Below are 15,059 nucleotides of genomic sequence, written 5' to 3'. Positions count from 1 at the left end.
TGAGCAGACCATTACAGAATTGCTCGTTCAATATTTTAGTGATGCATTTTTTTATTCAGATATTTGAGCACTATTTGGTATACCAGGGTAGCCCAATCAGGCTTTCTGTGAGATCAGAAGACCTGATTTTGTTAAAATTCAACACACTATGAAGCTCTTTAAACCAACTTTAAACAAGAACTAGTCCGAAAATTTTGGACTCTCAATACTGTGTATGAACCCAAAACGGAAGGTATTGAAAACATGCAAAGAAAGAAAATAAACTGGCACCTGAAACAACCAGTCCAACAGCGCTTCAATACTGCATCAATCAACTGTGCCAAAAGAATTTAAGAAACATGTGGCATGAACCGGGGACTAGTCTCAATTTACTACACACTTCTCCGTAGTCAGCCACCATACTAATGACACTGCAAGAAGATATCAGTCTTTTCAAATAGTTGGATCATGGTTGGACATGTAGCAGTCTAGTGTTTAGCCCCATTTTGAAATCACTTGACTTCCCTCTCATGTGCACAATACGGAAGAAAAGTCTCCTTTAAAAATTAAAATTTAGTCTGCAAACTTGGTTGGTGAATACTTCAGACCTTTTCTTTACTCAGTGGAATTTTTGGAGAAATTTGCTGGCTAAAGAGTGAGTAAAGTTGCCCTGATTTAGTTTTGCACGTTTCAGAGCACTCCAGAGCCCTGTCGGAACAAGAACATTGGTTGCAGGAAGAACTTTTTTTCCAAACGAGTTGTGAATGCTCTCCCCAAGAAGTAGTGAATGCCTAAACTGTGCATTTAAGAAATAGCTGGACTCACTTTGGAAGAGAACAAAGATAGGGTATTGGGTCATGAAGGATAGTAGAACCTAAGAAAAACATCCCATAAACGGTAAGTGTACGTGTAATTGAGTTTCACAACATGACAAGAAAGTTAATGTGAACTTTGTACTTTCCATTGAAACATCTTTAAGTTACAAAGTAAAGGCTCTTTTGAAAAGCAGGTTTTTTTTAAAACTGAAATGGACTACCCTCGGTAAAGAATACAGTTATACAAAACAAATATCAAAATTGTAGTCTTTGGAAGCATACTATATTCTTGCTCTATTATATGAATTGAATTGATTTTGAATAGTACATTTATTTCAATGCTGTCTTTGGGAAAGGGAAATGTACAGTGTTTACAAAAAGCTGAAATATAATATTACAGGTTAACTTTACTATCAAATTATTACACAAAGGATAACATTTAGGTTTTGGTGAAGCAAAAAATGCTTTTGTCCCCTAACAGACAGTGAGACAGATGGGACAAAAGACTACAACAATTATAGGATCATTGAACGTTACCAACCCGTTATTCCGTAGACACTTGTGTCTGACCAAAACTATTTCATCGACTTCCAATTTTGATAGGAGAAGAATCAAACCTGGCGGTCGTTTCTCCAGATGCTTAAACCATTGCTATGACGTCACACTATTGTTAAAAGTGTGGATTCGGAACTACGAATCTGTTACGCTGGTCACAAAGTGTGGATTCGGAATTACGAATCCTCACTTTGAACACGTCAGACAAAATGTTCTCTATAATCAGTGGCGTCACCAGACTTTTCAGTCTGGGGGGCACAGGGGGGCACCAGCATTTGATGGGGGGCACTTAGGTGGATACGGATCGCCGTCCTGGGGGAGGGGTCTAAGGGGAGGGGGTGCCCCCCTCCCCTTTGGAAAATTTTCGCATACGGAGGATGGGCTAGATGCAAAATGGTGCCACATTTGATGCTAAATTCGATCTGAAGATATCTCCAGAAATTGCTATTTAACCAACTCAGATGATGGGAGTTGAATATAACAAAATATATATATATTTTTTTACCAACCCAAATCTCAGATGGGGGGGGGGGCACTCGGGGGGGGGCACTAGGTTTTCCAGGGGGGGCACGTGCCCCCCCCCCCCCCCCCCCCCCCCCCCTTGGCGACGCCACTGTCTATAATGAGCATTAATAGGACCAATGCATCTTGTCAGATTCTCCGCCGTCACTGCAGGACCTACTTCGAGTCAGAAAGAAATCATCGTCTGACCTATCAATTTGTCGACGGAAGGAGCCGGGACAAATGTTGCAACCTGGCGCCACTTTTTTTTCTCCATATATCATCTCAATGAAGGGCATTCATTGCAAGAATGATGATAAGACACGAATCTGGGACTGAAAAACATATTTCCAATTTTGTTAGGAAATACTTTAAAAAAATCTTGACTCTCCATAGACTTTGTACACAATCGCGGAAGTGGCGTCAGATTGCAACATTTATCCCAAGTCTTTTCATCTCCACTCACTGTTAATGCCAATACTTCTTTTGACGCAATGGTTTAAGTCGAAGAATACACTCGCAAGTGTGGATTCTTAATATACGAATTCACTCGGCGCTTCGCGCCTCGTGAATTCTTAAATTACGAATCCACACTTTCTCGTGTATTCTCCTTAACTTAAGATAGGAAATGTTTTTTTTCATAGAAATGTTTACATTTGAACTTAGTTAAAATTAAAAACAGAACTCAACCCATCAAACCCCAACGGCATGTTTTGTTGGAATGTGTCAGGATGGGTACAGTACCTCTAAACTGACAGTCTTTTTTACATTTGGTTGGCACACCTCCAGAATCAAAGTCAGAAATATGTGTGTGCGGTTTCCAATATTGTGTTGGAATTTGCCAGGATGGGTATTGGTCCTAGTAAATCTTGCTAGGGAGTTAGGGTTAATAGCGGAAATCCAAGCTTAAAATATATTTGTTGAAAGCTTAAACTAAACAAGAGTTTAAGCAAAGGACTTGTTGAAAGTAGTGAAAATGAAACTAATCATTTCCTATGTTAATGATTGACTACATCCCTTTGGTTAATTGACATTTTTTTTAATTTACTTTTTTTTCCCACGGAAAAAAATGACAGTAGAGCAATTGGCGCGTCATACCATCATCCCTAAAGCTATTTCGAAATAAAATACTAAGATAAATATATGATAGAGTGCACAGCTTGAGTAAATAGGGATGAGGGTTTGGAGGGGAATATTTATAAGATAAATATGACGGTCATTTGATGGAGTAGGGAATTTGTAATAATAAAAACAGTTTCGATTGATTGATTGAGAAACAAGAGGCGTTATCAACCTCCCCTTTTACACTGTTTGATTTATCAAGTGTTAATTAGTGGTGATGATTATATTATTCACAATTTCATCTGTCTTGTTGAATTTTTTTCTCACAGTAAATCTATCAGCAAATAAAAACGATGTGTTCTTATCATATACATATAATACTCATATAAATCATGATGTTTACTTTTGTTTACAGTCTTTTTACAGTTACAGCCACAATGACGCATGATAGATTCATTTAAAAAGAGCTACATGTATATGCATGAAATTGAAAAAAAAAACATTCCACAAAGATTACACACACAAAAATAATGCTCTTAAACTACTCTTTTTTTGTAATGACTGTTCGGTTAGGCCAAAAAGAAAAGTCTCCGTTTTCTGGTATGCGCGCGCGCCATGCGGGTCGGCAAATTGATTTTTTTTTTTTTTTAATGTTAAGCCCGGGTCATACTCGGTGCGAAAGCGAAAGCGAACGCGAATTTGTGACGTCATGGCAGGTATTCGCGCTGCGAATTCGTAAAAGTTGAACACATTTCAACTCGGGCGAATTTCACAGCGAATGTTTCATGACGTCAAATTCGCTTCGCATTCGCTTTCGCATGAAGTATGAACCGGGCTTAAGATGATGTCTAAAAACCGCCAAACTCACTGGTTTGACTGGAATCCTGATGCTGCAAAATTTTTACGTGTTTTTAGAGGGGGTTACGATCGAGTATAGCCTAAGCTTTATGTGGCCCCACTGGACTCCCATATATTTTGCACTAAATTTAGTTTGGCACCATTTGCAGTCATCAGCCGACATTTGAAGAAAAAAAAGTAAAAAAAAAAAAAAGCCGCGTCGCCGCACCACTTTGGGGGCAAGCTCCATACCAGAAACCGGTGACTTTTTTGCCTAAGTGGTTTAAACTACTTTATGATACTATACGAAGAGCAAGAGATCTGCTGTCTGAAAATCCCCAAAATAGACCGTTTGTACTGCAGCCATCTTTGGGTTTTTCTTTTGGCCAAAAGGCATACCAATGAGTAGACATGTTCGTGCATCTTTTACTTATAAATTAACATAAGAATACCAATGAGTAATTGGGCGTCAGTTTTTCCACCAGAGCGTTGTTTTCTGATCACCTATTCCGAAACATTTTTCTGACTATTTCCTGCAAGTCTTTTCTAAAACGTCGATTAGCAAGACTGTAAACGAATGGATTGACTGCACTGTTGATGAATATAATCCAGCCCATGTTGTGAAAAACAGTATAGGCGCAGTCCAGGGAATCAACTCCGTAAGACTGAGCGATGATTATCACGGAAACAATAAACTCAGGGATCCAAGTTATCAATAACACCATGCTCGTGATAAGCATCATCTGGGTTGTCTTCTTGTGGATTAAGGTGGCCATTGGTGTGACCGGAGAGCGCTGTGTGAATGCGTTGGTTTTGGTGTCCCCTTCATCAGAGTGCTGGTTGGGTTTTGGTGTGACGATGATGGTACTTTGATCTGAGGTATCAACAGGGAATCGGTTAGGCTCATCATCACCATCTGTAGGTCTCGAGTTTCTTGTGAGTTGGTTCATCTGGAAGATGTCATCGTCGATCCTTCGTCTGGCAGTGTTAGGTTTCCTTGAGTTGAACTCACCGTTGGTACAGCTCACAAGGTTGTGGGTACATTCACTTGACTTCAGCTCCATTTGAGATGGACTTGTCAGAGAGCTCTGGTTGATCGTCATTTTGCCAGAAGTGGCCACTTGGGTAGTACCTACTGCTGATTGCTGACAACAAGTGGTTGGACTGCTAGAATCGTGGATGCTGATTTTATCAAAGGAGACTTGTTGCAACTTCTGTTTTATCTTCCGGGATGTAGATAAGCTGTCATCCTTCAGGCCAAGACCAATGTCTGGACACCTCTGATCTGATTTTGACGGCATTGTTTGAGTCGAGGGGATTTGATCGAGACTGTTCAAGTAGTACATACCGTTTTTCATACCGTCTCCTTTGTTCCTGTGTTCACAGAGGACAGGATGATCTCGCTGGATCTTAGATGCTGAAGCTGGTGAAGTCATCACTCTGGTAGTGCTTCCAGCCGGGACGGCGATAACACATGGAATACCAATTTTATTTTGAGTCTTGGGTTTTTCTTCACTCAAATTGCTGCTGTCGTGGGGGAGGGAGTTCGGTGGAGTGTCTCGCATCTCAGAACCAAGAACGGACAAAGACATCCGAGATTCTACAGAAATCGAACTTTCTTGGGCTTTCTCAGTGTTCTTGCGATATGATGAATGAGGTGTATTGTCAGACTTTGATGGGTTGCCATCGGAACTAATGTATTCACTGGAGTTTTGTGTTCGGTTTTCCATAGATCCATCCGAAAAAAGTGGATCAAGGTTAAGACAGTTTTTGACAGAATCTCCAATGTTATGGTTATTAGATTTGAGCCAAGCAAGTTTCACTGTGTGACCTGAAACTGTTGCTCTGTTTTGTGTCTGCCTGTCTTGCTGATTGGTACCGTCACTCCTTTCCTTTGGGTCACAATTTCGGTGCGGCATTTTGTTTGATAATGAAGCTGAAACTGTAAGGTGTCGCTTCCGAATCGTTTTGTAAACTTTGGAGTAGCAAAGCACTACTACAAAGAAAAGCCCTACATAACCAGTACAGAGAAACATCCTTTGCAGGGCCTCAGTTTTATAGGATGGGTCAAACAAGTGCAGATTCAGCGGGGCTAGTGTAGCCACTGTCATAACCATGACACCCCAAGAGGCAAGCTTAGCTCGTCTTTGGTTTAAGAGACGTCTGTGAGGTCTACACACACAGTCGTACCTATCCAGCGCCACCACGACAACAATCGCAATGGAAGCCACGATGAAGATGTTGTCCAACACAAAGAAGATATTGTTAAATAGGCTTTTTCCTGGAGACAATACGAAGCTGCTGATGGTGAGGACCGGAAGAGTTGCACAAGAGGCGAGATCGATCCAAGCCAGAGCGGTGATGAGGACCTGCGTGCTGGTCTTACGAGTACGGTTCCTCCAGTAGACGCAGAGTATGAGACAGTTGCCTGGGATACCAAGGATCATGACGGTGATGCCCAATATCATCGGGAATATATCTCCTGCCATTGTTGACTGTTTGATGCGGAAGTTTTACCTTTCTGATGTTATAAAGTTGGAGCTGTTGAATCTGTAATGGTCAAATCTGAGAGTCAAAGTATCCTGCTTCCAACAAGTTCAGACAGCAGTATATATGTACATCTACATTGCAGTAATCTTTCTTGAAACTTCCTCCCTTGAGAGACAACGATGGATAAAGAAGCTTTAACTCAAAATCCAACATCCGTTGTGATGTGCAGTCGACTCGACTAGGGTTCTTCCCAGATCTTTCCGTAGCGATTGGTATTTAGAGCCATCATTTTGACGGTCCTCCCAGTCACCTGGTGTCAGCAACAGATACTCTTCTCCATTTCAGTTTGCGACACAAGTGCATGTAAAGCATCGCACCTCGTTGGAGAAATACTGTACATAAAGTCATCAGACTATGTCGGTAAATGCTTCTCTCCCGCCTCGTCGACAGATCGAAGATGATGAATCTCAAACCCAATTGTGCGTCACCACCATCGTCAAGTATATCATCAGTGAGTTTACTTTCCACATGTATCATTGATACACGATAAATTCAGAGCCAATATTCTCATGACGGAGACGAGGTCCAGTGTAGGCGTACATCTTCTACCTTCGATGAACCTTTCAAGTGCTCATGGGAACTTGTGCCCACGCAGGACACTAATTCCATTTTATTCTGCACCGTCATGAACAGTTTGTAAAAGCAACAACTGCGCCGGCAAAGTAAGTGTGTCTGAGAGGTACTCTTGTCATGGATGGAATGGTTTACCTATTAATAGCAAACTCGGTTATGTATTTTTTTTATCAGCTGTCTAAACCCACATCAGTTATATCGCATACCGAAGTTGATGATACATCTCAAATACGGTTTTGTTGGCACTCCGATCGATATTACACGGTGAGTGCTTTGGATGTTCATTAATAAGTTATCTGTAACTGATAAATGGAACTCGCTCCGCAAATGTAAGGTTGCTGGATAATCCATGGACTGGCTGGTAATGGACGAATGAAAAAAAGAGACTGTCGAAGTTTCATTATCTTTTCCTTCCATTAGCCACGGAAAGCTACAAATACATCTCACTGTAGCCTGGCAATTGAAACGTTCTTGATCAGCGTTATATGATACATAAAGAGTAACAAGACGTGTGCACCGTCTTCCTCACTTTGAGCACCCCCCCCCCCTTACCACTAGTCTCCTATTTTTTGTGAAGAGCAACTTTGATCGTTTTAAGGCTACACTGAGGTCAAGAGTTCAGCAAAGTTTATCGTGGCTCTGACTCAAAACCTTGATGTACATGTACATCTGTAAGCCTATACATGTTTGCAGTTTGTACAAGTTTTACCACTTTTTTTTTTTTTTAATTTTGGCCATCAATTGGAAGACATTTGTCAAGTTGGGCATACTGATGAGTATCCATCGATCACGATATTGACAGTCACTGCACTAATTTCCTGTCTTTGTCTACTACTTACGCATATTAAACCTCAATCGTATAATTGAACATTATTTTTCAAGTTCATTGTTGAATAATAAGTTAACTTGCTTTCGTGTATCTATGTGATTTGTAAGTTTAAGTAGATGTACGGCTTATCTATAGACATAATAATTATTGACAAACAGGCAACAGTTCTGAAACGCTTGATGGCGCCCTACAATTAAAGAAAAAATTCATTTTAATGCAGTGTATTTTTGGCCGATATAGGTCACAGGCTACCGAGCTGAGAATAAGGGCTTTCATCAGTAAAACTTGAGTTATTCTGTTTCCAGGACGTCAATCCTGGGGTAGGGTGGGGGTTTATAAATTCTCCCCACTTTTTGACTAGGAGAGGATGAGCTATTAAATCTCCCCCCCCCCTCCCCAGTTTTTTTGCGATGAGAAAAAACAAAATGCGGATTTCGAGGTATTTTTTTACATCCCAACAACAAAAATGTGTTCAATAGCATTGAAAAGTGAAGAAACAAAGTACAAAAGGTTTAAAAATTGCGCTTTTTTGATGTAAGCGCGAGCATACATTGGTATACATCTATACCCTAGCTGAAGAGCGTCCCCTAGTGTAAGGTGGTGTACAGCCCACCCCCCCCCCTCCACTTTTCGAATTTCCACAGCCCCCAGTACACATGTATGCCTCTCTTCTGTTTTAAGGGACACTGTGGAAAAAAAGGCAAAATTGTCTTAAAGTTATTCCAATACTAAAGTATTTTCAAATTTGGAAGTACACCGAGTGCGAAATCAGCACGATCGTGCTTCAATTTTTTTTATTATAAAGAGGGACATATTGCTCAAAATTATAATTAGTTGGGTTTGTATAGTTGAGACTGCACGGTTTAAGATAATTATAGGGCGTCACAATTGCCCTGAAATGGGTTGGTTTCCTTTTGAAGAGATGTGTGCCGCAAACACGACTGATTATGTTTTAGGTCACTTGTATGAATAGCAGTCAGTTCAGTATACGTGACTTTTGTCGTACACAGGTCGTGCAAAAATAACCCGGCAACGTCTATTACAGTTTGGAGCCCCATATTTTTCTTTAAGAATTCAAAAGATCAAAAGTTTGAACAGATTGATGTGTGATAATTCATTCCCCATTTGACCCACACGGCTGGTTTTAAACGTGTTTACAAAGGAACTACACTTTTTTCTACCAGAAGAATACCTTTGTCAGCATCAAATATTTCGAGGGAAAACAAGTAGCTTTGTTTATACCATCGGACAATTAGATCTGACAATTGTCAGATCTAGGTCACAGGTGGCCATGCTAAGAATAAGGGCTTTCCATCTTAAAAGTTTGCATTATGTGGATCACCAGGGACCAGTTTTAAGGGAAACTCTGGAAAAAAAGCTTAAAATGAAGGCAAAATTGCCTCAAGTTATTCTAGTACTAGATTCAATTTTGGAAGAACACCGAGTGCGAAATCAACACGACCGTGCTTCATTTTTTTTATAAACAGAGGGAAATGTGTAAAATTCCAAATATAAGGCGTGTGTGGTTGAGACTATGGTTTAAGGTATAGGGCTTCACCTAACCCTGCAAATAGGTTGGTTTCATTTTGAAGAGAAGCGTGCCACAAACACGACTGATATATGTTTTAGATCACTCGTATCAATATCAGTCAGTTCAGCACAACTATATACTAGAGTCTTTTGTAGTGCAGCATAACCTGGTACCGTATATTAAAGTTAGGTGCCCTCGTTCTTTCTGTAAGAATACAAATGATCGAAAGTTTGACAGATTGATGTGTGTAATACACTCACCAATTGACCCACACGGCTGGTTTTACACGTGTTTACAAAGGAACTACACCTTTTCTACCATAATAAAGCCTTTGTCAGCATCAAATAATTCGAGGGAGAATAAGTTTCCTTGTTTATTATCATCTGACAATTTATTAGGTTCATGTGCTGACTTAGTCAAATGAATGGTAGGCGCCGAGTGGCCCACATATTGAAATAAAGTCAGGAATATGTCATTGTTCTGGTTCTGCACTACTTAAGTTATACCGAACCATGCATGGACGTGAAAATCTGACCCGATGACGAAAGTCTTCTTGATTCAATTCTCTTGTCCACTGCTAATTAAATTGAATATCAAATCGGCGTATTCTGAAGAAACTGCCCGGGTCATCCGGCGGCGATCTGCAATTAATAACTATTGCGGACAGCTATAGAATAAGGCCGTTAGTGTGCCCGGGTCATATTCATCAGTCAAACTTGTTCCTTCTTTCCGTACCTTTCCCCGCGAATTCGTTTGAAAAGGTCAGGATCTCGCCTTTCTTTTTGCGGCTGAATGAATTTCAATTTTTTGGTGCGGTGTATGTGCTTTCGTGGGTTTTTTTTTCCTAGTGGGTGCAATATTGGACTTACTCTTCTGATATTTTTCTGGTGGTTTATCTGGTAACGATGAAAACTCCCATAACTCTTGGGTCTCATCATGCTCTTTTATACCTGGTTTTTAATTTTAGGACCTTCCAATCGGGTTTCCTATGAAGTACATTGATGCCAGGCGTAACAGTATACTGCATGCATGCATTGGCAATGTATCGATTTATTTACCACTATAGATAGTAGTTTCTATGTGCGTCTACAGGCTGGTTAGTCTGAGTATCACACGTTATCCGCGAAGCCAAGTCTCCTGTACAACATGGCTTTCGCCATGGTCTATTACGTAGACTACGGGTTGGTTGGGGTGACGTTGAACTTGTGGATCCTTAGCCACAATATGGTGGTATTTATTCAGTAAATAATTGTTGCTTCTGTGTGATAGCTAGACCATGCGAAATTAAACAGACGGTTTCAATCGGGATTGGGCCACGACGGATGTGCAATGTATCAGGAAATTGTTTGTATCCGTGCATGCTTTTAATTGGTTTATTTGCCATTTGGGATATTTTTCCTCAGAGTGCCAATTAAACTGTTGTAGGCTTCTTTTAGAAGATGAATAATTGAACCTAATTAAAAGAAACATGAGACTTGGGCACCTTCAAAGAAATCAGAGCAAAAATTGCGAGTCACTGTACGGGCAATGGTAAGAATAATGATTGGGGTCACAAAGAGAGACAGAATAAGGAACGAAAATCTTAGAAGAAAGACAAGGGTGCAAGACATAATAGTTGAGATCAAAAGAAAAAGTGGAGTTGGGCAGGACATGTCATAAGAAGAGACAACCTCAGATGGACCCTGAAAGTAACGGATTGGACGCCATTATCATTGAAGAGGCGAAGAGGAAGACAGCCTAAGAGATGGCGAGATGCAATCTCTGATTTCATAGGGAAGAAATGGAAACAACTGGCAAGGGACCGAAAAGCATGGAAAGTTAGTGGAGAGGCCTTCATCCAGCAGTGGATTGAATTAGGCTAATGATGAATTTCTCAGAGTGTGAAGGCCCAAAAGCACCGTGAGATACAACTTCTTTAAATTACAGCACCGTCGTAACGATTGGGGAATAGCTACAATGTAATACAATGTATAATGGGTTAACGGATCATGATTCACGAGGCAGTGTCTCTTTTACTATGAATTTTGATGTCTTGCATTTTCACCGGTTAACTGTATGTACGTAGGCCTACCTAAATTGTGATTTCCTGGTTGTTGTTTTTTACAGGACTACAAAGCAGACGAAGACCCGATGACATGCGACTCTGGATTTGGAAACTGTCTCCTGACTGGCAGGTACAGGGTGTATATTCTGCGAGCTTTGTTTTAGTTTCTGTTTGTTAGGTTGTCGGGCTGTTTGATTGGTTGTTTGTTTTATTTTTGTTTAGTTCTGTTTGTTTGCTTTTGCTTATATTTCGGGTTTTTTGTTTATTGATTGATTGACGTTACAATTCTAAGTATAGTTAGATAAACATTTCATGATTTCAGCGCATTGACTGGCCAGTAGAACTTGAAGTTTGAACTTCAATTGACTTGTAATGATGCGTAACCGCTTTATAATGGCTCAATACAAGTTCTTATTCCGTGCAGCTGTGACGAAACGACCACCGCTTTGTCCGATATGCATGTTTAGATTGTTATTAGTAGTGATGGTCGATTAGGATTTGGAACATTGTCGATTTTGGGCTTGTTCAAAAATTCCTATAATTATTCTCTTACAGAAAAGTTCGGTTCGTATGTGCGTCTACAAAATGGTTGAAGTTGAGTTCCTGTGGTTTGGCCTGCAATTCACGGTGGAAAGTCAGACACAAGAGGTTTCTATAGTTTCATATTTAAACTAGTACATTTACTTAGTCATCTCAATGAGCAAACCAACAATATTTTCAATTCTAACCCGATTACGTTCAGTTGAGGTTCACACCATGAGTATCCTTCATCATTTAAAGGGCCCATGAAGTGAATACTTCTTAACATATTTTGTGCAACTTTCTAATCCTCTTTAATGCATGCAAACTATTCGATATCCCTGTCTGGTTAATTAATTGAAAAGTTCACTTCTTTAATTTTGTTTCATTTTCCATGCTCCGAACAATTGAGGGCGCTTTGCTGTGACGTCATTTCAGGAAGACACGGTTCATCTTAGGGTTTTTTCTTTTCAAAATGAACCCAAACTTTGTTCATTAAAAACATTGGTGAGAAAAAAATTGCTCAGTGGCTTACTGCCATGTACCGACACAACAACGAATCACTATTAAAGGAAAGAAAATTTACGACAGCGAAATATCAAACAATCAGGCACCTTTTGGTGCTGAAAAAAAGGTTGTAAAATTTAGTTTTTTGCCTCAAACGACATCACACTTTGCTCATGAAAACGGATATTTGCATTAGCATAAAAAAACAGAAAAGGCACCAAAATAGTTTGAAAATGGCAAACCGAAAATTAGAAAATATAGGGATAAAATTACGGGACACAAAGGTGAATTTCAAGGTTTGCATTTAAATAAAAAAAAATAAAAATCTATGGGCCCTTTTTAGTTTAACCTTTAATATACATTTTCATTATTCGTCTTTCTATATCTGCAGCTCACAAGATCACCTAAAGATCATCTAAAACGAAGATCATCTAAAACGAAGTTCGTGAACTTAATAACCGTGAAGGAAAATTGGCTGATACCGTCCCTCCCCCTTCTCTCTCTGTCAATGAACCTTCTGCAGGTCACTCCGAGGTATCTCAGGAACCTCCATCGCCAGATGTTCTGCTGGGCAGATAGGCCTAAGTGGATTCGCTTATCAATCGACGATATCCGAGAAATGGAACCCAAACTTGGAGACGACCTAAGCAAGGTAATTCAAACCTATTATATTTCCGAGGCTATGTTGTAATCGCCACACTTGTTCTTTGTGGGTGCATTTTGTGTCTTCACAAAACTAAAGAACATTGTTGGTTCTTTGTTCTGTGTAATTGGTAGCGGAAACGTTTTACTTACACTTAGCATGTAAGAAATACAAACGTCTGCGTGTGCAGGTGGTTTCTATTTTTGCATCCGTTTCTGTAGTTTAAAGGGAATATAACATTTGCTTGCCAATCTCATAAACTACTTTTCGTTGAAAAACTTACTGAAATTGCTCAATCCATTCAAAGTAGCCTATATCACTATTTAAACACTCCCTAAACCCTCTTTCGTCCTTGAAAAATGCGATTTAAAGAATCGTCTTCACAATTGTCTTCAAACATCACCAGCGATAAAACCTCAGTTTAAAAGTTAGAAATATTCAACAAAGTCACTTTGAAGGCCCGTCTATAAAAAAAGGGGGATTTTATAAATCAAATTGTTTGCCCAAGCAGCTGGGTTGTTAATAAATATATTGTTTACTACAGTTGTTGACAGTTGTTGAAACAAGTATTCTGTATCAAATTTCTTTATTGTTCCAAGCAGTCAGAACACACAATACATTTTTTTGTGTTTGAAACTAGGGTTTAGGGTCTTTACGTTCAAATGGCGATTTTCTTGAACAGATTGAACAATTTCAGTATTTTTCCATCTAAACGTAGGTTGTAAAATTGGCTTTCCAGTCATTTTATTTTTGGTGCTACATTTTTTTGTTTAATGTGAAATGCATTTTGGGGGGTTTGGTTCCGCTTTTTTTTTCTCACCCTGTACAATTATTTCATCTGACAACGTCTTTAAATGACTATCATTCTTAATGATTTCATTAACGGGCAAAAAATAAGGGATGTTTGTGGAATGAGATATGGTACTACAAACGGCAATTAACGATGACTGCAATGAAAATCTACGTGGAAAAAAAAACACGATACTCCTGCAGCTTATTACTGGTGTGAAGTACGCTACACAAAAATACAACAATTACAGAGGCAACTATATAGGAGATATATCAGATAAACAAATTAGATCTTATAAACTTTGCGTACTATGTAAGCTAGTTTGAAGTCGCTCACAATTTGTGACCAGCCATAGCGTAATGAGGAATAACCCCCACCTTTGACTTTTCAAGTTATATACATCATGTTAAAGCGCAAATCATTAGCTTTCCAATGATACCAAATTTATTTCTGTAGCTGAATTTATTCCAAAGATATGTCGCAGGATCTTCAACAGTGTCCCGCTAATCTTCGCCAACCTCATTTCGAGAAAAACGGCTTTGAGAAAAAGATGCGCATTGCGCCGCCAACGACAGTGTTAAACGTTCTTCCGTTTCTCCACTTTTTGGGGTATGTTTTTCCCAACAAAATTGCACGGTGTGAATCTTGGGTACCTTGACTGCACAAAAATACATAACAACCAATATCAATTTTGACATGATTTTTCTACTATATCCGACTTTAGGCCAAAAAAAAAAAGTCTCCGGTTTCTGGTATGGAGCTTGCCCCAAAAGTGGTGCGGCGACGCGGCTTTTTTTTCTTTTTTTACCTGTTTTTTTTTTTTTTTTTTTGCTTCAAATGTCGGCTGATGACTGCAAATGGTGCCCGACTAAACTTAGTGCAAATATATGGGAGTCCAGAGAGGCCACATAAATCTTATTCTCGATCATGACCTCATCTTAAAACACGTTAAATTTGTGCAGCAGCAGAATTCCAGTCAAACCAGTGAGTTTGGCGGTTTTGAAACATCATCTTGTATTGAAAAAAAAACTTTTTCATTTTGCCGACGCGCATGGCTACGGCGACGCGCGCGCATACCAGAAACCGGAGACTTTTTTTTTTTGGCCTTAGGCGTCGATTACTCAAAACAAGGTTTTGGAGGACATTCCTCATTTGCCTCAGTAGGTCACATTTGTCAGACATTTTTTGGGAGTATATTATTTCATGAATTCAATACAAATTCATTAGGTAGTAGGGGTTCAAGTATTTGGTTAATGACTGGTATTCTAGATGATTCTATGACATTATTTGGCTTGACTTATTGGTAATTTTTAGATTCTAGTTA

This window comes from Patiria miniata, unplaced genomic scaffold, assembly GCF_015706575.1.
Source record: "Patiria miniata isolate m_02_andy unplaced genomic scaffold, ASM1570657v1 HiC_scaffold_8, whole genome shotgun sequence".
Classification (NCBI taxonomy): Eukaryota; Metazoa; Echinodermata; class Asteroidea; order Valvatida; family Asterinidae; genus Patiria; species Patiria miniata.
Note: the sequence above shows the minus strand (reverse complement) of the source record.